The sequence below is a fragment of the Engystomops pustulosus genome, chromosome 1 (assembly GCF_040894005.1).
Source record: "Engystomops pustulosus chromosome 1, aEngPut4.maternal, whole genome shotgun sequence".
Taxonomy (NCBI): domain Eukaryota; kingdom Metazoa; phylum Chordata; class Amphibia; order Anura; family Leptodactylidae; genus Engystomops; species Engystomops pustulosus.
This window is the reverse complement of record NC_092411.1, coordinates 268809107-268835584: the sequence shown is the minus strand read 5'-3', so window position 1 is coordinate 268835584 and position 26478 is coordinate 268809107. Positions and strand designations below refer to the sequence as shown.

General features: G+C 41.8%; 1 protein-coding gene across 4 annotated transcripts in view; it reads right to left on the bottom strand.

The window, feature by feature from the left end:
- Positions 1 to 26478, bottom strand: part of SORCS2 (sortilin related VPS10 domain containing receptor 2) — a 661827-nt gene that overhangs the window by 163719 nt on the left and 471630 nt on the right. The gene's annotated exons all lie outside the window — the stretch shown is intronic.

Here is a 26478-nt window from a genome sequence, read left to right as displayed (position 1 = left end):
TCATTAATCACTTTACTTTAACACAGTTTAGGCGCAATTTAGGCGCAATGTTAGATTCCGGCACTTACATGTGATCCTGCTACAAGCTCCTCTCTGCTTCTCCCACAGCCCAGAATGAAGATAACACTCACAGCAGCACCCAGGTGTGTGACACCCTGCACCCAGTGACCTCCTCAGCAGGGGCTTCTCCTGGAGGGGATCCCCCAGTGCTGGTCTCCTGCTGCACCCCTGTAATTCTGCCCAGTATCCCCCTCAGACACTGTGCAGAATTACATGGGGGACACTTGTATGTAGTATCTGCAACATTCTGCAAACTTGTGCAAACTTCTCTCCTGTCTTGCTGTGAGCTCAGGATTCTGCAGAATGTTTTGTAAATAGAAGGTGATGAACTGTAAATAGAGTCTGCAGCTCCTGTCTGTAATGTATCTAATGTATCTATTATGTGTTCTAGTGTCTGGCTAAGCTTTGCTGCTAGAAATGAGCTCTTCTGCAAAGGGGCTCAGTGCTTTCTTCTCAGATAACGCCACCTTCGGGCTGGAGTGTTTTTGCGCCCGTTTTTGCGCCTAATTGCAAAAGTCGCACGTGATGAATATCATTAGGCGCAGCAAAACATCTGGAAATGAATGATAGATAAGGGAAAGGTGGTTATTTTAGCTGCGCGGCTAATTTGACGTTTAATCGCAAACAGGGCGCAAAAACGGTGCGCCTAAACGAAAAGTCGCAAAAACACAAGAAAATACAAGTGATAAATGTGGCCCATGGATTTTTTTTCTAAAGGGCAGGAAATATATTCGGGAGCGTAGTCTATTAGCCAAAGAGCAGTATAGCTTTGACTTTCTATATTTGTAAAATAATAATTTAATCTTCATGGTGTAATACTTTGGTTGCCAGCATAAGCGCTGCAGAGCACCTGGAAAGTGCATTAGTGATGGAAAAAAGACATCAAAATCCATCCTGATAAACCAGGGACATTAGTCATAGATCCAGGCACTGTGGCTGTGGGAATCTTCTTATATTCGTAATCAATGGCCTCCTTCCTTCTAAATTCTACTTTTAAAATTACGCCTATGGGGCTATGGGGGCTTTTACCAACGTCCCCCTTATTGTAGCTTCACAAACTGTCACACTGTTTCCCCACTGTTCCCCCTCTTCCTCTGCTCCCTTGGCACTTTACCCTCCCTCTACTTTTTATCTTACAGAGTGGTAGGAGGGAAGTGATGTGAAGCTACAAAGGCCCTTATAAATCCCACCATAGAGCCCATTCTATCCAGGGTTCTACTTGGACCAATTCTATGTATCTCATATCTATCTATCTATCTATCTCATATCTATCTATCTATCTTATATCTATCTATTATTGATCTATCCATCTATCTATCTATCCATCTATCTATCGATCTATCCATCTATCTATCTATCTATCTATCTATCCATCTATCTATCTATCTATCTCATATCTATCTATCTCATATCTATCTCATATCTATCTATTTATCTATCTATCTATCTATCTCATATCTATCTATCTATCTATCTCATATCTATCTATCTATCTATCTATCTATCTATCTCATAACTATCTATCCATCTATCTCATATCTATCTCATATCTATCTATTTATCTATCTATCTATCTCATAACTATCTATCTATCTATCTATCTATCTCATATCTATCTATCTTCTATCTATCTCACATCTATCTATCTATCTATCTATCTCATATCTATCTATCTTCTATCTATCTCATATCTATCTATCACATCTATCTATCTCATATCTATCTATCTCATATCTATCTATCTATCTATCTATCTTCTATCTATCTATCTATCTATCTATCTATCTATCTATCTATCTATCTATCTATCTATCTATCTATCTTCTATCTATCTCCTATCTATCTATCTATCTATCTATCTATCTATCTATCTATCTATCTATCTATCTCATATCTATCTATCTCATATCTATCTATCTCATATCTATCTATCTCATATCTATCTATCTATCTATCTATCTTCTATCTATCTATCTATCTCATATCTATCTATCTATCCATCCATCTATCTATCTATCCATCTATCTATCATCTATCTTTCTATCACTTTTTAACACAGTGATGTATGAATATCCATAGTCAGTATATGGTTAGTGTATCCATTCCTGTACCCCCCACTATTGTCAGGGTCCTTGATAATTAGCTCCTATATGTCGCTGTTGTAGGAGGGTTGGGGTCTTCTATCAATCCTAATCTCTCGCTGTGTCCTCCTATGGCCTTAATGATGAAGGATGAGTATTCTCTGCCCTCATTCACTTCAGAACTTTTCTCGATATTATAATTGATGGCCCTGAAATGCAACGTCTTAAAATGAACGATCCTTTCGTGTAATTCCAAATGTTCTTTGCGCGCTTCAATATCTAAATGAGCCTTTTATCTAATAGCTATCGATTAAGCAGTAGAGGCCGATCACTAATGCTGATATCGTCACCATCTGTCCTTGTTGATGGATGGGGGATCTATGGGGAGGTATTAGGTGCTGCACCCTCTATGCGTCCGCGCACAACTGCAGGACGCCACTTGTCCTTTAATAAAGGCGTCTCTGCTGACATGAATTATATTGGATTTTCTCTGCCAGGAAAAGAGGTTAAGAGTCTGTCTGCAAGTATTACTTCTATTACAGGGAAAGTTGAAATCTGAAGTCTGCTCGAGCAGCGATGCCTCCAGGGGCCGCCAAATAGATTTAAGGGTAAATTAAATTATTTAATCGACTAAGGACTCTGTATTGTAATGAGTAAACACCTCCTGGAGATAAATATTATACCGCAATCACCATGTCATATTAGAGGGCTGACGGGCCGGCGGCCAGACATTACAATGAGGCTTTACTGACTGCTGTCCTGGTCTGACCCAAAGTATGGAGGTATCCAGTAAAAAAATACTTATGAATGTTACATTTATCCCATAACATGGGGGAAATGGCTGGAAAAAAACAGTGCCCCACAGATCCAAAGGGTGTAGGTGGTATTGCCACTCAGCACCCAGTGGCCATGTGTGGGGCTGTCTCATTAAAAGTACATCTGTGTCCAAGAGTTGGGCCATTACAAATCCACACCTGGTGTTCCAAGCTTAAAGGAACCTAGTGAAACTCGTTGAACCTACAAAACATGTTGTAACATTCTTGTGGTATCTCAGGTTGTCATTGGCTGGTGCCTCTGAGATGTATGTATAAGCCAAGATAATATAAAAGCCTGGTCTGCAGCTCTGAGCCAGTCTAGTTAAGAGTTTTGAGTAAGTCATGAGTTTGTGGAGATGATATAGACACCATCCAGACATTGCTTTGCTGTTAATGCAGCAGAGCCAAACAGGCTCTCCAGCCTAATTGACTCATAGGTCCAAGGCTGTGGTATTAAAACATTCTTATAAATAAGGATTATTGCCTACACAGAAGCCAACTAACAGACAGGCATTCTAGCCACAGGAGAAACCAGCCTGCTGTTCCAACTGTTTCCCGGCATCAGAACTGTACGTTTTTAACACATTAGTGTCTGCAGTGGTGTATCCTTGGCCTGCTTTTAAAACCAAGGGCCTCCATAGTTCCAAACGCTCAGAATAAAACCTTTTTGTTATATTAAGGTTTCTTTATTGGTTTGGGTAAGACGCGTTTCAAGCCCGAACTGGGCTCTTCATCAGTTATATACAACATGTCTATCTATCTATCAATCTATCTACCTAATCTATCCATCTGTCTATTGTCTCATACAAATCTATTATCTATCTTTGTATATTTTACTAGATTACCTGGACATCTCTATCTCTACAGGTAGAAGTATTCCTTCCTGGAAAGCCAGCTTGTCGACTAACCCCAAAGTGTCAGAACAGTTGTCAGAAGATATGTGCTTCCTACATATGACAATTACTGTCACTCACTTGTAGGAGACATGACTTCTACAGAACTATAAATACAACATCTGAGAATGAGGAACCAAACACCTTCCAGATCAAGAGAGAAAGAGAAAAATAGCAAAAAGCTATAGAACAAAAAACCTAGAAACATAAAAAAACGATATCATTGTTTTGTTCTATGTATTGTGATGGGTTATGGGAGTGTGATTCTCTAATACAGATACCAGATACAGAGGTGGATATCCTCTGTATAGACATATTAATGGGCTGAGATAGTAGCACACAGCTGGTTTCTGTAAAGTCCATTAACTCCTTCAGGACTTATGAGAAGGTGTCCCCAACCTGCCCAGGGGTGCTCATATAATGAATGGGAAGAGTTTCAGAAAAAACTATTATTACTACTGCTCTCAGTAGTAGCACATGAAATACCTAGTGAAATTAGAAATATCTTCTAAGAAAGGATTTTTACTGTACGAGCAGTAAAGTTACCGGATTTTTCGGACTATAAGGCGCACAAAAAAATCCTTTGATTTTCTCAGAAATCAAAGGTGCGCCTTATAGTCCAGTGCGCCTTATATATGAACCGTGCTGACAGACAACAGCTGCCTTGAACTGTTCACAGGTCTGCTCCCTGCTGGTCATTCATCCTTATAATCTGGTGTGCCTTTTAATACGGTGCAACTTATATATGAACCTAGACGTTTTAGCAGGCATTTATTGATGCTGCGCCTTAGAATCCGGTGCGCCTTATAGTCCGAAAAATACTACCATAATCAAAGGATTCTTTAAGCGAAACATCCGTAACAGCTCTAGTAACACCCCCTGGAGCTCTTCGTGCTCATTAACATAATTTTAACAGTTGATTTAGAAGGAAGGAGGCCATGGATAACAAATATAAGAATATTACCACAGTCACGGTGCCTGGATCTATGAGTAATGTCCCTGGTTTATCAGGATGGATTTTGATGATAGGGGGTTGTCCCACGAAGCAAGATAGGACCTAACTTGCTGATTGGTGTGGGGGGGTCTCAATAATGGTACCCCCATGTCGGATGAACCCCCGTCAGACCCCTTTTCACACCCAGAGATGACCGGAGCAACCAGTCACGCATGCGTGGGCTGCCCCAGTACGGCACTCGGCAATCTATGTCAGTTCCATAGAGATGAACGGGACAGCCCACTCATGCTCAATCGGCTGCCCCGTTCATCTCGGAGTGCTTTGAGTTCTCCTATCCAGTTCTCTATCCATCTTTATCCAGTTCATATCCAGTTCTCCGGATATGTTGGGGGTCCCATCACTGAGACTCCTACCGATCAGTAAGTTAGGCCCTATCCTATAGATAAGGCCTAACATGCTTTTTTGAGACAACCCCTTTAAGTATACATAGTTTTCTTTTGTTTTACCCCTTTTATATGTTACAAAATATTGACATTTTTGAATAGGCTAAAGGTCGGTGCCCCTACATTGTGGGAAACGTCCATTCAGATTTCTCGGCATTGCCAGGGGATTAATTATTTTGCCGAGGATCTTGGTATGTACAGTGTGTAATTGGGAATGTAGGTCTTGCAGGGATCGTTATGTTTTTAGCGCTTGTCTGAAGACGATTCTTACAGACGACGGGATGCTTTAAATTCTTGGAATAAAATCTCTGCTAGACCATTAGGAATGCACTCAATCTCCCACCTTTCTGACTCCTTCATATTTTTAGAATTCCGGAACGTTTGATTATTTTCTGCAGTTTATAGTCACACTGAGAACCTCTCTGATCCTATGGCGAGAAGAAAGGCTTTGTATTATTTAAGACGTGTTATAAAAAGATCCTGTGATGGCCTTTGAAATGGGGAACGGATACAGTAACTTGTGATATCCGAGAGAATTTTTATAATGGGCTCCCCTGGAGTAATGTTTATTGTGAGGGGGAAAAAGTCAAAGCGTCCTATAGATTTTGAACATTTATCTATTGGCTGCTATCGAAGGAGATGTTCTAGTTCAACATGGAAAGCAAATATTACAAAAAATCTCCAGTTTTTGGGAAAGTTACGGATTTGTAGATTCAGAACAGATCATTTCACTTTTTATTATGGGAATTTACTGTAGTTTTTGCCGATAGGGTTTTACACAAACACAGGTTATAAGATCGCAGATGATTTTGGCCTTGCCTGATCTTAAGTTGGCTGGGGAAATAATCTAAAATAGTCTAAGAATCCAAACACAAACAACCATTTTCTTGTCTAGAGTTTCTTTTGAAACAGTTATCCAGGGAAATAAAAAGTTTCGGAATAAAAAAAAAAAATCGGATAACTTTTTAATACTGTATATTTTTGTTCCCAATTCAGGAACCTCCACTTTTTAGTCCATTTTGATACATCAAAAACATTCCTTCTCCCCCCATAGACAAGTATGAAGCCTAACTGACTTGCTTTTGATCAAATCCTATGCAGCCCCCTATTCTATAATACCCCCATACTGAAGTAAGATAAATAGGGAGGAGGGTGGATAAGACTGCCATGGGTCCTGGGCTGTATGAATATTATAGCCCCTACAAGTCTGGAATCACTTCCTACATATGTTACTAGAATCAGTTTCTTGGAGAATAAAGGATGTGTCCCTTCTGCTGCTTTCAATCCCTGGTTGTAGGACCTTCGGAGGACCTTCAAAGGTCCTCAAATGGCTCTTGTGTACATGTGTATTGAGAGGGGGAAAAGATGTACTAGGATTTGATGGGTGAAGGTCCTTCTCAGTATAAAATTTTATGGGTGGTTTGGGTGGCCACGGGCTATCAGCCCCAACTACCTATATTATAATGCATTACTGAAGGTAGAGCCAAAACTCCCCTGAACTTCAAACTTGATTGAGGTGCCAAGATCAAGACATCATTGGGGTAATATTCAGAATGAAAGTATAATAATAAGATTTATCAGTTGATTTATTTTAATTTTTGGCAAAAAACGAATTAATTCCCCAGACAAACTCTTCAATCATTGGTGGAAAAATGAAGTTAGGCGGAGTTTCATTTAAAGTTTAACAGTTGAGCAAGAAGAAGATATTAACATTTTTAACAGATCCCAACTCACTAACCAGGTAAGATTTGTATTTATATTAACCCCTTAACGACCTGGCCCTTTTTTGTTTTTTCATTTCCATTTTTTACTCCCCACCTTAAAAAAGCCATAACTGTTTTATTTTTACACATAAAGAGCTCTGGGTTTTCCGACAAAAGAAAATTCTCACATCTCAATCCCCTAGTGATGGTAACACAATAAAGATCATTTTAACCCGTTACTTTACAATTTACTCAGTTTTATTGCTGTTTTAGCTCCTATCACTCCCTAGGCTGCTCAGTGTAATATTCCAGAGTGTGGGCGGGGCCTCTCTAAGCAGACACATTACTGTATAATCCATCTTGTTCTGTGGGGTGACAATGTGGTTACATTATCAGGGTACAGGGTTTATATGCACTTTCCTCTGGCTTTTGTTCTAACACACTGACACATAGGGGCTCATTTACTAAGGGTCCGTCGGGTTTCCCAACTATTTCCGATTTGCTCCGCATTAAACACGCATTAAACTCCGCATTAGACATGCGACTGTCGGACAACCCGACTGATTTGGACTAAGCGCGGGATTTAAAATTCAAATTGTGTCACAAGACATGCCCTTACATACACCAGGAAGAAGAAGGTGAACTCCGGCGGACCTCAGCGGGAAGCGACACATGCAGGATATCAGGCGCACGATCTTAGTGAATCGTGCCGGACTTCATCCTCGTCAGGGAACGCACAGCATGGATTGCGACAGGACTGGGTAAGTAAATGTGTCCCATAAAGATGAGACAGAGCAGAGATGATGAGATGCCTATTGCACACACAGCTCTTCTACATCTCATAGATCATGAGATCCATTAAATGCCTATTACACACACAAGTCTGTTACATCTCACTGACATGTGCCTGCCTCTCCTTTCCCCTGGATCACTTATCTCCTCGTAGCTTGTGGTTTGCAGCCTCTCTCTCTGCTCACCTTCTGATCTAATCAGCGGGTGTCTCTGAGCTCCGGGCAGGGGGCGGGGCTACAGCCACACAGCAGAGAGACACAGAAATTCAGCTCCACGATCTCACACAGAAATCCAAGATGGCCGCCACCCAACCCTAAGTCAGAAGTTACAGGGTTGTGTCTAGGGAAAACTGAAATTGTGTACAGCAGGACTGATAGAGACAGGTTGGACTTATATCTGTGAAATGTTGTATTTTTGTTAATAACAGTGAATTAGAGAATGTGTTATTTTGTTGTCCTGAGTACATATAAGAAACGCGTCTTTGTGGGAATACCACTTTAAGGCTGGAAGTAATGTGGAAGCATCAGGTATGGCTGATCTTTAGCATAGACCATTAATATCTTTTTGGGAGTGGTTCATCTCCTGGCACCACCAACGACCAACTGTTTTATGGAACAAAGCTCCCAGGCCGCCACGTTCCAACTCGAAGGAACACTCCATTAGGTGGGGAATCTGTGAGCCAGATCTGATATTCCATTGATGATCTACCCTAAGAAAAGGTCATCAATATTAAAGCCCCGTTAAGGAAGCGCACCCCTTCCTTATAAGATCTGTTGAACAAATACTAGATTTGAAGTTCCTAAATGATATGGCCGATGAAAAAAATTTACCTTCACAATTTTCACAGCGGCGGATTTTGTTTTTCTTACAAGTGGTTTCATATTTGTTATATTTGTGTAAGTGCCTTTCAGATTAATTATAGATGGAAGTATAAAGGAAGAATCAGCAGAAGAATCTTTATTAGAGAAGACCCATAACAAATATCAGCCGGCGCCGTGTTGATACAATGTCCCCTGGCATTCACCGTGATCCAGAATGCTTCTTCTTTGGTTAAAAACTATGTATTTTTAATTTGTAGGTTCTGTAGTTACCATGGTAACCTCCGATACAGCGCAGTCGAAAGGGAGACATCCTCTTTCTACCCTCGGGCACATAATAATTCAATTTCTTAATGAATAAAGCATCAGATGTTACAAAATATAGAAAAGATCGCAGAGGCTGAAATGAGCTACTTTGCATGAAATGCTACAAAAACCTGATCCGACTCCCAGAAAGTCCCTCACTAATAAGACAGGGATCAAAAAAAAGAAAAACTAATAGCAAAACTACATAATTAAAAGTATGTTGTTGGTAACGGAGATAGAATAGGCACCAATTATAGTGGACACTTTTATAGTAAAGCAAATCTACCATCAAAATCCATCCTGATAAACCAAGGACATTACTCATAGATCCAGGCACCGGGACTGTGGTATCTTCTTATATTTCTTATCCATGGTCTCCTTCCTTCTGCAATCAACTTTTAAAATTATGCTAATGAGTTGTAGCTTAACAGGCTGTTACACAGTCTCTCCCTCCCCTGCTGCTCACTCAGCACTTCCCCATCCCTTTGTCTTCTCTAATTTCACACATTGCAGGGGGAAGTACTCCTTACAAAGTGTAACAGCCTATGAAGCTACAGCACTGAGTGGCTCTGGTAACGCTCCCAGAATCCTGGATCACAAATATAAGAAGATTACCACCGATTTTGGTTATTTGATTCGTTTTTTTTTATGGCAAACCTATTTTGAAAAGTGACCGAGGTGTCATAATACAGATCAATCGTTATAGTAAAAGTGTTCTTTACAGTAAGAGCAGCTATGCCCAGTTAATAAAGGTAATGGGGCTTATTTACTAAGTGTCGCACGTACGCTTTCGTTGGACTTTCCAAAAGTTTGGGGGATTGCATAGATGTGACAGGTATATAACAGGGGTCTGCGCTGCGATTGTGTCGCACCTGATCAGATTGTGGCGCAGGCTGCCCTGCTTCCATGCGGCAGAAATCGGGGGGCGGGCTGTCGGACGATCTGACTGATTCGGACTGAGCGCGGGATTTCAAACTTTCAAATTGTGTCGCAAGCCCAAGCACTTACATGCACCAGGAAGTAGAAGGTGAACTCCGGCGGACCTGAGCGGGGAAGCGACACATGAAGGATATTGGGCGCACGATCTTAGTGAATCGCGGCACAGTGCATTATCATCGGACAATGTACTTTCGGGAAACTCCGTCGGACATGTATGTAAATGTGCCCCAATGTTTCATTGGGACAAAAATAAAAAAGAAGACCCCGGTGCTACATTGCCCTGGACCAGAAGTGATAAGGCCCCTATGGCTATAATAGCCATCCGCTGGCCTCAGCAATCAAATCAAAATCACAGCAGAAGCACCCAGTGGGAGGGGGGAAGTTCTCAAGCACCTTTAAAGCTACAGCATGGAGGAGCTCTGGTAATGCCCCCACCCCCAAAGCCCTACAGTGTCATTAGCATCATTTTAAAGTAAATTTTATGCATGGAACTTATGAAATGCACAATATATGTCATATATTATCACTGGTTATATAGTCATAGTAAAATATCCATATACATTTTTTTCACCTTTTATCATGAAATGTCAGCTGAAGATATTATTGCAAGGCAAGGTGTGTTAGAAAGCAAGGGTTAATAGTCTTCAAGACGTATTTAGCATTTCTAAATCCTAAAACACGAATTTTCTTTTTTAGTATCTTTTATATTTTTAACTTGTTATCTCCTTATAGACCGGCAGCGTAAAACCTGAACCGGGAGCGTCAGGAAGGAATTTCTGAACAATGTGAAAATGATGTGTCAGGTTCTCTCTCCTTCACAGAGTGAAAGACAAAGCTTCCAGACAAAGTGGTGTTAATTGCTTCCAGTATTCCGAGTATGATTTATTCCCTGCCTACGGAAAGATATAGAATTGTACATTTCAGAGGAAATGTCTCCTAACCCCACCAAAAAAATGTATTTTTTTTTACCCCAAAACAGGGAAAGATTGAAGCTTTTAAAGTGTAATCAGTCATAAAAAAAAAGAATGGTGAGAAGTTTTTATGGATTCCCGGAATCTCATCCAATTGTAGAAAATATGGCTGCGCCTTTCATGTCTTGAGAAAAGCTTTCCATCCAAATCAAAGCAGTTTCTCCGTAAACATGAAGAAAATGAGCAATCAGCGCCGCCAAAATGTGGGATTCTCGAGTCGTTCTATTAAAATCAGCTTAAAGATGAATAGCAATGGATTCCTACAGGCAGCAAATGGTATTTATAACTCATCTCAGCTACAATGGATTCTCTGAACATCTCACAATTCTCACAATGTATTCATCTGTTATTTTATCATCTCCTTACAATTGCTTAGGGTGTTTGGGATTTTGCATTAAAGACAGTGGACAACTGAATGTTTTACTGTTCATTTTCTTCCTAAAAGTAACAGTTTGGAACTTTTAAAAAGTTCTCCCATGTTTCTGCTGTAGACTCTGTATAACTGCTTTACCTAGGTGGCTGTCCTGCTGAAATCAGACAATATACTGCTTCTGTGTGGTATCCCTCTACACTTCCCCTTGTATTTGGTGTTTGAGATATGGGTAGAGGAGTTACAGTATTTTTTGGACTATAAGGCGCACCGGAGTATAAGGCGCACCATCAATAAATGCCTGCTAAAATCTCTAGGTTCATATATAAGGCGCACTGGACTATAAGGCGCACCTGATTATAAGGATGAATGACCAGCAGGTGGCAGACCTGTGCACAGTTCAAGGCAGCTGTTGTCTGTAAGAACTGTTCATATGTAAGGCGCACTGGACTATAAGGCGCACCTTTGATTTCTGAGAAAATCAAAGGATTTTTTGTGCGCCTTATAGTCAGAAAAATACGGTATACGTGAAAACACAATGGGGTACATTATCATAGGCTTGCGCTAGTGTAGCGGCGTATGATTGTGCCCCTGACACGTGGTGGATCTATAGAGGGCTTTGACCTGGTGTAAATTTGCTCATGCTATAGGCCAGGACAGAAACTGTACCCTCCCCGCCCAACTAGCATAGAAGGCAGAATCATCAAATTTGACCCAAAAAGTGGGCAGAGAGGAGTTCATCCAGATTTTTACTTTTAAAATCTTTTTATTGGATTTGTTTGACTTTTTTTTATTGCACAAAAAAACACATTATACGTTTGTATACATTACAGTATGAAAAGTATTACATTCTCAATAGTTTAGATTAAAACATAGGTCCAATGCCTGAAGGTACAAAGCATTGGCATTAACAATCATCCAGATTTTTAAAAAGTATGGCGCGCATTCTTTATTCTGTCGTGTGTCAGTTTAGATGCCAGGGCCCCCTGACACTGCGGGCCCCACTGTAGCTACGCCCCAAAGATAAACCTTACATGGACACAAAGCTGGTGAATTACCTATTATGGATTCTGTACTAAGGACCAGCCTTACAACAAAATGTGCTATCTGATGTTCAGTGCATTTATTGCCCTTTATTTAGTTATGTATGATATATTCACTGCTGGTATATATTTAGGTGTATTGTATTTAGTGCTGACATATTTGCAGTATTTTTCAGGTATATGGCTATCATATAAAATGAATATATATGATTATGTGACTTTGTGTGATTTCAGTGGTGTATTTGTATAAATTTGTGTGCAGCATATTTATGGGTTTGGTTGGACATGGCGAAGGACCTTCACCCATGAAATCCTCATATATCTTTTCCTTCTCTCAATCCGCATGTACATAAGAGCCATTTCAGATTTTAATAGAATTTTTATAGAGGAAAGAGAGGGAGGAGAGCACCCATGGTTGGCATTGGAAGGAAGTGGAGAGGGAATAATGCATTGGAGTTTGAAAATGGGATAGAAATCCATCATGGGCTGTAAAATAGGTAATAAATAATAAAGCTGAACTTGTACATATAAACATATAAAAATATAGTGAAGGCAGTAGCACCCTATGGAGCATGTACATATCCTACATGTACTGAATAACTTTAGAACAGTAAAAAGTAGACCAGTTACAACTCGACCAAGCTCGGACTGGCCTACAGGTGAACAAGTAGATCCACCGGTGGGCCCTTGAGTTAGGTGGGCCCCCAGGCCCTGCATTGGTAGTGCTGGACATGGTACCCTCTCTCGTTTACACAAATATTTACCATAGAGCATCTCAGCTATCCTATGTATTTATCTGATTATATTAATAGATTATGTAACAAATTTGTTATATTGGGTCCCAGATCAGATTATACTTGTGCGCCCGGGATATCCCAATCCGACACTGACCTCGGCTGAGTAGGAATTTTAAAATACCTGTTTGCAAGGTTCTCAAGTAGTGTTGAGCGTTTCCAAACTGAACCGATTGAGGTTGTTAACATCGAAGAGGTGGGTTTTGGTTGAGCCAAACCCAAACCTGCAAAGTTCGGTTCAAGCCTAAACGTTTCAGGTGTTTCGGGTCCGCTCAACACTACTTGAGAACCATGTGAACGGAGCAACAACCGACGGAAACTGCAAGATTTTAACTCCAACTTTTAACTCTTTAACATCATGTCTACGGTTAAATTCAATCCAAAAGCCTCGGCCTGCACTCCTCTAAAAATATTTATGGTTATATTTACGTTCTGATCGAAGGAAGTTTTTAAATCCATTTAGTAAGAAAAGTAATAAAAAATGAAGCAGCCTAAGCAGTATATATCCGCCTTGTTTTTCCTTAGGCTATCTGGATGCAGGCCAACAGTGCAGACTGTGGTTATCTCAATACTTTGTTTTTTATGACGCTACCTGCTGTTTTTGTGTGGAGAGAAAAATACAGTACATTTTTTATAGTCAGGAATTGCTCAATGGAGGGATGTGGTGTGCAACATGTTTATTTTAACTGTATTGAAAAAAAGGTACTTTCAAGAAGAGTTGTCCCCCGACGCGTCTGGATCAGTAAATAATTGCATTGCCAATATAATAACGAGCATGAAAGGTCTTTTATTAGAAATATTAGCGCTCCTTGTCTTCCTCTAAATCTATTAGAGACTGAGTGACCAAACTGCAACCAAAACCCACTCATTTATCGGAAAGAGCAAACATGACAAGGGCTGGGGAGGGCTTTTAACAACGAAACTAAAAACTAAGGGGGACATTAATCATAGTCTGTTAGACTGTTTTGAGCATTTTTTTTGCGCAAAAATCTGGCGCACGGCAAAGTGGTTTTGAGTCCCTGCGCCTTATCTGACATAGTGAGAGCCTCCTATACAGATGTTTGCACGGCATCTATCACCTAAAAAGGCGCATAAAAAGGTGCAAAAATGCACCTACTCTGAGCAGGGGCACTTCCTTTTCTCAGTCTCCTTTTTGGTCACAAATGAGATCTATAATTTGAGCGCAAATTTAGGCGCAAATGAATCGGACATGCGACAATTCCAAAACGCATTTACTAAGGCAGAACTAGATCCATCATAGATCACAAGCCAAAAAAACCCCAAACCAGGCGCAAAAATAGGCGAACCTGAGACCCACTATGATTAATGTCCCCCTAAATGTGTACTTACCTCCTCCGTCGCTGCTGATGTTCCGCGCCAGGGTCCGTCTGATCCTTTTCCGGCTGGCCCGGCCACTCCTGTCCCTATCTCTCAGCACTGTAGGTGCTGGGATATGCACAGCAAACAAACAGGGGCATGGATCAGACAGATCGTTGCGGGGGACATCAGCAGCCACGGAGGAGGTAAGTACACATTTATTATTTTTTTTAAAAAAACCCTCCCCAGCCATCCCTAATTTATTGATACTCTCGGATAACCCCTTTAAGTAGAAACTTATTGTTCCCTTATCTGTCACAGTTTTCAATTGTATCAGCATCCTGAGGACACCAATACAGTTGGAAGAAGGAGGGTTTTATTAAGATTATCATTGCAGCTTCCCTCCAGGGCCCTCTGAAAAGGAAGAAGCAAGGAACCTGGAGCATGGGGGTCCAATGATGATTCAACCCTGTTCACCCCTGCTAACTCCTCCTACAGTCCCAGGAAGCCTATGATGTGTCGCTTTAAAATGGCGCTGAGCATGGCAAGTCCTGGGTTGCCAGGGACGTTGGACAGATGCTGTGAGTCCGTTCTGGTGACCTCTGTGCTTGGGTGAAGCCTGGGTGCCCACAGAATGGGCTCTGCATGCCCCCCGTGACGTAGGGTAACCACCTAAGACATTTATTAATTAACAGACAAATGGGCCTCAGCTTGACCCTTGTCATATTGGTGCCCCTGTAAAATCTTCCAGCACAATTATATAGAGGAGTAAGAATTATAGTAACCTGTGAGACTGTAATCAGATCCTGCTTATAGATTAACTAAAAGAAGCATAATTTACCAAGTTTATGCCCAGCAAAGAAGTCATGTCTTCAAAATTTAACCTATAATTACAGTTGTTTTTTGCATTTTACACACATATCTACTGCTATCCCTATATAATGGGGCCAATCTGACAATCATCTCTCCATTTTTACTGTACCGTATGGATAACGGAGCACTTAGAACCAGGCCGAAACAAATTAAAAAAAATCAGATGTTATCCTCTACACTCTGACTACATCAATTCCTGTTGAGTGCCAGACACCTCCAATGATCTATTCAAGGGTTTTCCCATTCAATTTGTCATTCAGCATTGATTGGGCAGTGTCAGTGTGATAGGACACACCCCCAACTGGCACCACCCAGGAGGAACAAGGGAGGAATTGTAGAGCGTAGTGTTATTAAAAACCTTTCCACAAAATTGTAATATTACAGGGAGTAAAATTCTAAAAACTAAAATATGGAGGGTCAGTAAAGGGGTTGCTCCTCTTTAAAAGGTTGAATCAGTAACATTTTAGGCTATAAACAGATTATACAGTGTTTTTTAATTTTCTATATCACAGGAGGTGAATCTATGCCTTAAGTATTTATTTGAGCTTTTTTAGATTGGATTTACAGGCAGTCCCCGGGTTACGTACAAGAAAGGGTCTGTAGGTTTGTTCTTAAGTTGAATTTGTATCTAAGTCGGAACTGTATATTTTATCATTGTAACCCCAGACAGAATTTTTGGATTGGGATTTTAGAAATGTTGGATTGTCATTAATTTCTTGTAATCTAGGGCTAAAGTACAGTAAATTACCAATTACAAGAGTTCCGTTTGTAACTAGGGGTTGTCTGTAAGTCGGGTGCTCTTAAAGGGAACCTACCACCCCAATTCTACCTATAAAGGTAGAAGGGGTGGTAGGTGGATGAATGGGACGTGAGGATAGCCCTTTTTGGGCTAATCCTCACGTCCCGGCTATCTTTTAGAAAAGTTTATTGCAGGCATATGCAAATTTATTTATGTGGCTACTGGGGCGTGGAGTAGCCGGACATGAGGCTACTAGTGGCGGCTACTCCACGCCACAGTAGCCACGTTGCTCCGCCTAGGACTGCCGGAGGACTAGGACGAGGCCGCGCAGCTAAAAGGAGCTGCGCGCCGAAGATTAAATGGTAGGCGGAATAATGTGGCTACTGGGGCGTGGAGTAGCCGCGACTAGTAGCCTCAAGTCTGGCTACTCCAAGCCCCAGTAGCCGCATAAATAAATTTGCATATGCCTGCAATAAACTTTTCTAAAAGACACCCGGGACGTGAGGATTAGCCCAAAAAGGGCTATCCTCACGTCCCATTCATCCACCTACCACCCGTTCTACCTTTATAGGTAGAATCGGGGTGGTAGGTGCCATTTAAGTATATATATTATATACTGTAAAATTTTACTTTACTATATGTCAAAAGCTTTTAAAGGTTCGCACTTTCCATCTGTCTAGAAAGATTACGATACATGAAATGATTGTGGCTTTGACTCGTGGACAGTTTACGGTGATCTACACGACTAGACACTGCCGTAACCTTTCCAAAGCCACAATCTTTGGGACAAACACAATAATAAGTAAAGTCGTCTCTATGGCACAGATGTGAGCGGCTGAGAACTCGTCCTGACCACAGCGCAACAATATAACTGCACTAAATACATTTATACAGCAATTTCCTTGAAGGACAGACTCCAGCCGCCGGCACCGCAAGGAACAGATTTATGAATTCAGAGCAAATTTCTGTAAATTATCTGAAAATGGAATAGACATTGTTTTCTGAGAACTAGTGTCTTCTCCAATAAGGTAATTATGAGTAAATATAATGTCCCTAACTGAACCTACCACTATAACACTGAAATTGGGTTATTTAGAAGTGTTCCTGTAGGAAAAGCCCCAAAGGCTCCGTGGTTATATCCTATTTACCTATCAATCATCTACTGTACCGAGGTTTATGGTGCCTCTTACGTTGCCGGTTATTAATATAGTAATGGCAGGATCATTGGCTTATTATGACATCGACCAGACACTGGGATTCACGCATATGGTTCAAATTACCCTTCTGTCCTATAATGTTTGTGTAATAAGTTGCTGTAAGGTAAATTATAAGAGTTCCTAGACAACAAGCAAATCCTAAAGTGCCCCCCTGTTTAGACCCTAAAGTTTAGCATTAATCTGTAGAAAACACAGCAGTAAGTATTTAGTTGCGCTGCCCCCGCAGGACAAATGAAGCATTACCATGCATGAATTATCATCTGTACTACATGGTACTGCATACTGTAGCACAGGCAGTGCAGGCTATGCTATATATCTGTCTGTCTGTCTGTCTGTCTGTCTATCTATCTATCTCTCCTATCTATCTATCTTATATCTATCTAGCTATCTATCTTATATCTATCTATCTCTTGCCTTACAAGAATATTTTTTCAGTCTAATGGGCCTACTTAACTGCAAATATCACATGGTTAATTTGCGCAGAGACCACAGTGTGATCCCAGCTGTCTAAAGGCAGCACCATTGCTCTGCAGTTCAGCTTGAGGCCAGTACACTGGTCTGAATAAACCACTGATAATATACTGACCGTCACAGTTCACTGAAACCTTCCCTAAAATATGAATTGAAAAAAAAATGGTATGGTCCATGCATAAAAAGTTGGTAAATGTCTTGATTCTTTCTGAATTGTTAGAAGTAAGTACTTGGAACTGTAAGAAGCGTGGAATTGTGTGACCCTCTTAAATGACATACAGGTCATTGATTGAGGATTGTTATTGGTCCAATGAAAAGCCAACAGAAAAAAATTTATGGTGCTATGGGATAACCTGTGAGACCTTATGATCTTAAGAATTGTCGCTACCAATAGTGTCATCAGAGAGTGACAATCCTCCTCAAAATGGCAGTGCCTTGTAGACCATGGCCACTGTGATTTAAATGCATTTAAAAAGTCAACAACTGTGACCAATGGCAGACACAATGGTTCATGAGGGGGAAACCTAGCCCCAAGCTTCTCATGGAGTTTTTGGTTGGGTTTGGAGGAGCCGAACCCACAAAGTTTGCCACAAACTCAAACTACCCAGTACCTCTCAGAGTCTCCAGAAGAAGTGAGCATGTCAGAAATATAAGCTCATGTTCTGGTTTCAAAAATTTCTCACATGGACCTGGTCTAAGATGTTACCAAATATGATGTGACCCCTTCAAGTTTTATATAAGTGGGGATCCCAAAATTTGGTTCTCTGTAGTCTGCTCACCCTCGCCACTCTCCACAGAAATTTATGGCGCACAGCGCCGTATACCGGGGAAAGAAAGGACAGTACGATGCCGCACGTGTGCTGCACCCTACCGCTCCCGTATGGCATTGTGCGTCCGTTGCCATCTATGGGGTCATTACCATCAATATACGTCCCCCATAAGGTCGTCTGAATGTAGCCTAACATTGACCTCTGCTGAAGTGTTAGTAGACGTTAAACTTTGTATCCGTGACTTGTAACGCAGATAGTTTAATATTGGTCCTTTGATAGACACAACTGTTTGGTTGCCATGGACCCTATTTAACGACTTATTCTGATGGTACCACGGCCGTGTCCTTGATGGGTCACCATGGTAACCGCAATGAGTGTGCGCTACAGTTAATTACAGTCATGATGGTAAATGAAGTGCTGGGGAATTCTGAGCCTGGCGGTGACTAATCAAATCTACGACGAGCCGGGATGATGTGTTTATGCGACGCACTTAATTGAGTGGCTCAGTTAATCGCTTCACTTTTATAGTCAGAAGGTGTGTATGGGCCTTGAAGGGTTAAGATCGTTATACCGCCTGATCAATAATACATCTATACCCAAGCATTTGTATATTGTGTGTGTTTGTCCAAGTCATATAATTTAATATATCTAAATGGATATTATATTATTTACATTTTTGCCATATATATTACCGTGATTTACGGAATTGTTTATGGAGCCGTATAATCTTTCCAGACATATCTTTCCTGTATTTTGTCTAACTGTAATTTTTTCGGACTATTCCATATTTATCTTTATGGGCATAAGTTTGTTGGTGCACAGGGGGCGGAGCAGTGCATTCTGGTTCACCTAATTTTAGATGTTAATAATTATAAAAATGTCAAACCCTTCCAATTTTTTTTTTAAATACACTTCTGGGGATTACTTCCCAGTGATCATAAAAATAATTTCCTAAAGCTCCCTAAAATTCTGGAGCAAAGGTGCACATGCTGTAATAAATACAATAGGACTCACAGTCCTGCCTTTATGTCCTTCAGGTCCAAGGTTCATGAAGTGTGTAGGTCCAGTATGCAATTCTGTACACTATTCACATTCTAATTTCCCCCCTTGTCCAGATTGATGGGGATCCAAACAGTCAGACCCCCCCCCAATATGCAGGACAAACAAATTCTAGCTGCTTGTGGCAACCACTAGGGGGTGCTGATGTCCACAGTTCATATAGTAATGGTGAATACATTACTTGAAGGTAACCTGTCAACAGGTTTTTAGAATTAACCCTAGTGACAGGTCACCACAGAAATCTTCTCCTTGTTCCCCAATCAGTTTTTTAATACAAAATCCAAATCTCAGAAATTTATTAAATCAATTTAAAAAAAAGTAGCTGCCACATTTCCAGGAGACTCGACAAGTTACAAGGGGTGTGTTTCCTCCTTTTTAATGTCCCCAGCAGCTCCCTTATTCCCCCCTACCTATGGGATGCGGGATGGGGAAATGAGGGAGTTGAGGGAGACGTTGACCGAGTCTCGAAAGAAATTCTTGAGGGACTGAGCGAACTGAGGGAGACATTTGAGAAGAGAAATTGAGTCCCCTGGCATTGTTTTAATAAAATTAATAATAAGCTGTGGATCTTTATGATAAAAACTGAATGGGAAACGGTAAAAAGACTTCTGTGGGAACGTGTCATTAGTTTTGGTGGTGAAAACCTGATGACGGATCCCCTTTAAGGTCAAGTACAATCCTCTAATACTGTCACCATAGTGTACCTACCCTGTTACACTTCTATTTGTACAGTCACGTTAACAGCCAGTAGCCACTTTCAGGACATCGAGTGACGTCCCATGTCCTGCGGCACTTCTGGGAAGTCAGAAGGCCAAGCTGTGACCTGCGCTGAACCTGAAAGGTTCCTGTGGATATCACTATCCCTCCATGGTGCAGATTCACAGGCTGTTACACTGTCTCACCCCCTTCTCCCTTCCCTATGTCTAATAGTATCACTGCAGCACAGAAAGTTTCATCACAAAGTGAGAGATGCTCAATGTATCCGCTTGTGAATCTGCAGCACAGAGGAGCTCTGGTAGTCCTTATCATCCCCTTGAAGTGTTAATCTCAGCTTGATGACGATGTTGCGGGAATGTGCCAAATAAAACCTAGCACGGGCGCTGGCACCAGTATATCACGGCTCAGTTATTACGCCGCTGAATAGAAATAACTCTAATTAACGTGATTTTTTTTTTAGCCTCACGAAGATGCTGAATCCATTTAGGACTTCACTTCCAGATTGCTAAAAAAGAAAGCGGATTTGTTCGTTGGACGCGTACACAAGTCTTTCAATTAGAGCAATTGCTTATAGCAATATCATCTCGGGTACGACTGGAGGTGGCTGTTGTGTGCGCTTTATGGCTTAATGGATTTGCATTTCTGATGTGTAACCTTGGAGCCATCATTCGCAGAAATTTCATTATGATTGTAAAGTGGTTTATGAAGAGAGAGTTTAAAAGTACTCAGTGCCTCTCAAGACCTGGTAGAGTACAATAGGGGGGAGAAGGAAGGGGATGTATTCATCTCCAGGCCTAGATATAACAGTGTTACATTATGTTATACAGAATACGCCCCAATATTTGGTTTGCGTTTTTCAATGTGTCACAGCCGAACTCATCTGACTGTAAGACAACTGGTAGCAGCAGGAGGTCTCCCCCACTAAAAATACTAAGCGCCACCCCAAGTACTAAGCTCTGTCCATAGGAATCAGAAGGAAATTCTAGATTTGAATAAATTCTGGGAATTTCGTGATCAGGGCCACCATCAGGGGGGGCTTTATGTGACTGTGTTCATGGGCCCTGAGGAGGAAAAGGGGCCCAAAGTCACAGAAATCTCTCCTTCCGTCCCAGGTGCAGGGAACTCACTGTGCACACAGGAACGGATTATAATTCTGTCTGAGTGGGGGGGGGGCATAAAATTTGTGTAAGAAGGAGCACCAGTTGGGGGCCCCTAATTTCCTAGTGGGGGCACCGTTTGTGTAAGAAGGAGCAGTATAGGTCTTTCCCGCATATTCACCATTCCTTCTTAACCCACTCCAGGTTATGGGCTCCAAATTTGTGCCAGAAAAAGCAACAAAAACTCTTCGGGGCACATGTATCATAGGTCCATCTTTTTCTGTCTGTTTTTTGGGACTATTCTTGGATTTCCTGCTGGTCAGATGCATCTTTGACATCTTTCCTTATTGATACATGTGGTGTTTGGTCTTTAGTGAATTTGGGACTTTTTAAAACAAAAGTATCCAAAAGTGGCAAGCAGCTTCAAGCTAATTTGTATGTCTGGTCAGGGGCAGCCGTAGATTAGCGCAAAAATTTTAAAAGTTTGAAAACTTTCACATCCTGTTTCAGGTGATAACTCAGGAACACTGCAGAAGACCAGAAAATGGCGAACTTTGAAGGGAGAAGGGGCAAAAAAGTTGATGAGCAAATGAGCATGAAGGAAAGTCTCAAAAATGCCCTTAGTCATTTACTAAGGGCCCGATTCGCGTTTTCCCGACGTGTTACCCGAATATTTCCGATTTGCGCCGATTGTACCTGAATTGCCCCGGGATTTTGGCGCACGCAATCGGATTGTGGCGCATCGGCGCTGGCATGCACACAACGGAAATCGGGGGGCGTGGCCGAACGAAAACCCGACGGATTCGGAAAAACCGCCGCATTTAAGAAAAAAAATGTGTTGCGAAAATTACACTTACCTTCACCAGGTATAGGCCCGTGAATTTCAGGGCATTCCAGCGCGCCTCCGGGGAACTTCAGCGCAGCAGCACCACCGGACCCGAATCCAGCGCAGAGAACGCGCCGCTGGATCGCGAACGGACCGGGTAAGTAAATCTGCCCCAATGTGTCTTCAGCCCAAAAGGGTTTCCTGGGTTCATGGCATCTCTACGGGGCACATTTTATTTATTTATTTATTTTAATGCACGCTGCCGCAATTCACTAATAGACCATTATTAAATACTAAAGCATGCCGTGCAATCCCCGAAAAAAAGCGAAGTCAGACGAAAGTGCGATACGCGTCCCTTAATAAATGAGCCCCTATCATTATTCTCCACAGATCAGCTGCTAAAGGAAATCTACCATCAAAATCCATCCTGATAAACCAGGGGCATTACTCATAGATCCAGGCACCGGGACTGTGGTAATCTTCTTATATTTGTAATCCATGGCCTCTTTCGTTCTAAAATCACATTTTAAAATATGCTAATGAAACAGAAGGGCTCTGGAGGGTGTTACCGGATTCCCTCCATGCTGTAACTTCACAGGCTGTTACACTGTGCAGGGGCACTTCCTTTCTCTCACTGTGTGCTGAAACTTCCTCTCTGCTGCAGTGAGATTACAACAAGCAGAGGGAGAGGGAACGTGCTGAGGGATCTCTGGTGACTCCCCTCCCAGGAGCCCCTCAGACTCAGCAGAATTTAAAAGTTGATTTTAGAAGGAAGGAGTGCTGAGAAGTGCTGAGGGAGAAGGAAGAGGGTAAGGAAAGTGTAACAGCTTGTGAAGCTTTAGAATGGAGGTGACATCCACAGGACCCTTTCACACTCATTAGTATAATTTTAAAACTTGATTTTAGAAGGAAGGGGGCTGTAGATAACAAATATAAGACGATTACCATAGTCCCAGTGCCTGGATCTATGAGTAATGTCCCTGGTTTATCAGGATGGATTTTGATGGTAGGTTTCCTTTAAGTGCTTTCTCTGACACCAGAAGCTGCATCCCAACTTTCTGTCCCCCTTACACCATTCCTCCTCCTCCACAGGTATGTGTGAGGCCAGCAGGCACCATGACGTTATGACATCACACTTGCCGAACTCTGCCACATAATTCCATGGCAGGGGCCGAATGTTGGGGCGGGGAGCAGACAGCTCCATGCATCACCATTACATTCAATTCTATGCCCCCCTCCACCCAGGTAAGTTGGTCATTCTCCAAAGTCTGGGACTATCCCAGCGGATCCAGGACAGTTGGAAAGAATGTTCATATCGACTTAATGTTGCAGCCATTTAAACCCCAGGCCTATTATTCATTCTTTCCCTCCCTATAATAGTCATGATTATGCACAATTCCCTTTTCCACAATGGAATCATCTTTCCAAGGTCTCCATAACAAGGTCAGGGTCTGCCTCTGTGGCCTGTATATCCTAGGCAGGGCCGGCACCAGCATTGGGCATACCTGGGCAAGTGCCAGGGCCCAGAGCTGTTGGGGGGCCCACATAATTCTGTACATAAGGAATCCATGGGGGTGAGGGGGGCTGTATCTAATGAATCCATAGGAGGTGAAGGGGGGCTTATATAAAATAACCATGAGCTGTTTGGTATTATAAACTAGGGAATATTTTAGGGAACAGGAGACTGTTTTAGTTTCTGAATTTTCAATGCCGTCACGTGAGTTCACTGCAAAGGGGCCTATTGAGGCTCTGTCGTCCAGGGGCCTACTGAAGCCCTGATCCTAGGTTTAACATGAACGTAGATAATGAACATGTACTGAGTTGCTGTCCACTTATGTAAATAAACACCATGTAATGCAACATTTGCCCTGTAGTGGCCACTGTAGGGAAACTGTGCAGCTGGTTTTGATATCAACTTGTTGGCAGTACTTTCAGAAACCGGATCGAGGCGATCAGATGATCAGTGGGGATGATTTTTAGAAGAAAGATGTTATTTATTTTGAGACAACCTCCTTTAAATGTTTGCAGCATAGAGGAAAATATTATCTTAAAAACATCTTTTATTTGAGCTCTCAAAGCATTTCATCTCCCACCACCACCACGTGTTCCTAAGCAGACAGATCTGTATGTGCTCGCTCCGGGTTTTGGAGGTCTTATATTCCCAGGAGGACAGGCAAAGTGCTGGCATTTCACAGCAAATTGGATTATGGATCCGGAGAGACACAGCGATCTGATTGACATTTTCTAAACTCATATCTCTCTCCTGGGTAATGAATTTGGCAAACAAGACACTTTTCTCTCTTTAACCTAACCAACTATTTCATCTAAATTGCTGATCTTATAGCGAGAGGGTAATTTACTATCAAAAAAGAAATTGACAAGTTAAGCAGCGCTGTTATTACATATTCATTCTCTAGTAAATCATACATGAAATCACATCCAGCTATTTCAGTATAACAGGATTATTTTACTAGAAATATTCCCCTTGAATTCTAAATATTTTGTGATTTGACTGATACGGGACCATAATTCTCCACTACAGCCATGAAACACTTGGTTTGGGTAAAAAAAATGCACTTTAGATCGATGGGCTGAGACGTCACTGAATATATGTTGGACTTCCAATGACCCTGTCACAGTGTTCCCCTGTCTATAACTATCTTCACGGAAGTAAAACATAATTACTAAAATTATGAAATCCCCAAGTAATTCCTGACATTTGCTTTGCTTTACCTGGTCTTGACACAGGTCCATCAAGTCCAACCTATAATTCTACAGTGGTGATCCAGGGGAAGGCAAAAAACCCCATAAGCCTGATGCCTTCCTGACTCCAAATATGGCAGCCAGAATAAATGCATTGATCAATGTCTCACAAATTTTAGCAACAGATTTGGTGAATATTTAATACTAGTGGAGTTGTTCCAAATTTGATAGCAAGAATACTAGGATCTTTAAAGTAGAGTATTAACGGGAGAAGTGGTCTACAGTAGGGTAAAGAGTTGGGTAAAGAAAGAGATAGGATCATTTGGGGGGGGGGGGGAGCGTAGTATCTCAATCCATGGAGACCAAGTGTCACGTCTGTGTCAGTGTCTTCCTCAAGTAGGTTGATTTTTTCTGTTCTTCACTCGTCCGCAGTCTGAACTGGGCTCTAGTTGGTGACTGATCTGATTTATGCCATAATCTCTCTCTGTACTCTGTCTTTCCCTAGTAAGTGTTATTGAAATTGCCTGTTCTGTTCATCTGGGGCAGGGACTATCCTCTCCATAAGTATCCACTCCACTCACTCCTTAGGCTGTTGGTAAAATTTCTGTCTGGCTTTATTCACACTTGCTCTGTTTGTTTATGCCGATTCTCCTCCGGTACCTGACCTTTGGCTTGAACTTCTTACGACCCTTTGGATTTCGATTTGTCATTTTTTGTTGCTGATCTGGTTTGTAATCTCCACCATATTGCGTTTTTTGTTTACTTGTCTTGTTCCTTGTGCACACGGAAGGGATAGGGAGGGATCATCTTCTATTTATCTACCCCATACTTAGGGGGCAGTGGGCAATAGAAAGGGGCAGCTGGAAAGCATGTTTAGCATCAGGACCCACTCTCTGTGTCATCAGTCTGTTCCCAGGACTTGACGTACACCAAGTGTTATGAAATTCGGAGTAATTGTGGTTGCAGAAGCACAGATCTCCTCAAGGTAACATAGTCGGGAGACTTTTTTGACCCAATGGACCAATGGGGGGGGGGGGGCAATTGAAGAATGTCAATTAAGTGGAACCATAGTTTTTGCTGCTAGGATCAGCTTATTGAGGGGATAACAATCCAATCTGTGGGCGGTCGCCTTCTGGGACGACCACTAATCATAGGAATGGGCACCCACTGACCATGAGAATGGGGGTCCTATTCTCATTAATTGATGGATTGGAGAGTAAAGAATGCGTCCTGCTGCTCCATTTACTGTCCAAGAGATTGTTAGAAATTACAGGGTGTTTGGCTTTCCCAAACACCCTCATAGACAGTGAATGAGAGCACGTCTCTGCAATTTCTGACACTCCCATAGTATTGAATGGAGTGGCAGGCCACATGCTTGACCTCCTGCTTCATCAATTAGGGAGAACGGGACCCCTGGTCCCCTGACTGGTTGGGGTGTCTTCCCGTGATCAGCAGTCAAACCCCCATGGATCACATATGTATCCACAATGCTAAGTATATGGAATGATTAAGTTGGTACAACACCTTAACTATTTTAAGGAACGTCTGGAAAACATACAGTGCCCTACGCAATGGTGGTAGTCTCTGTAGTCAAAGGCGGACATGACCCCATGGCTTCAATTCTGCCCAGTAAACTCTTAACCCCTCACCAATACTGATGACACGTCCCCATGTTGTACTGGAAGATAGATTCCTGATCACAGGCA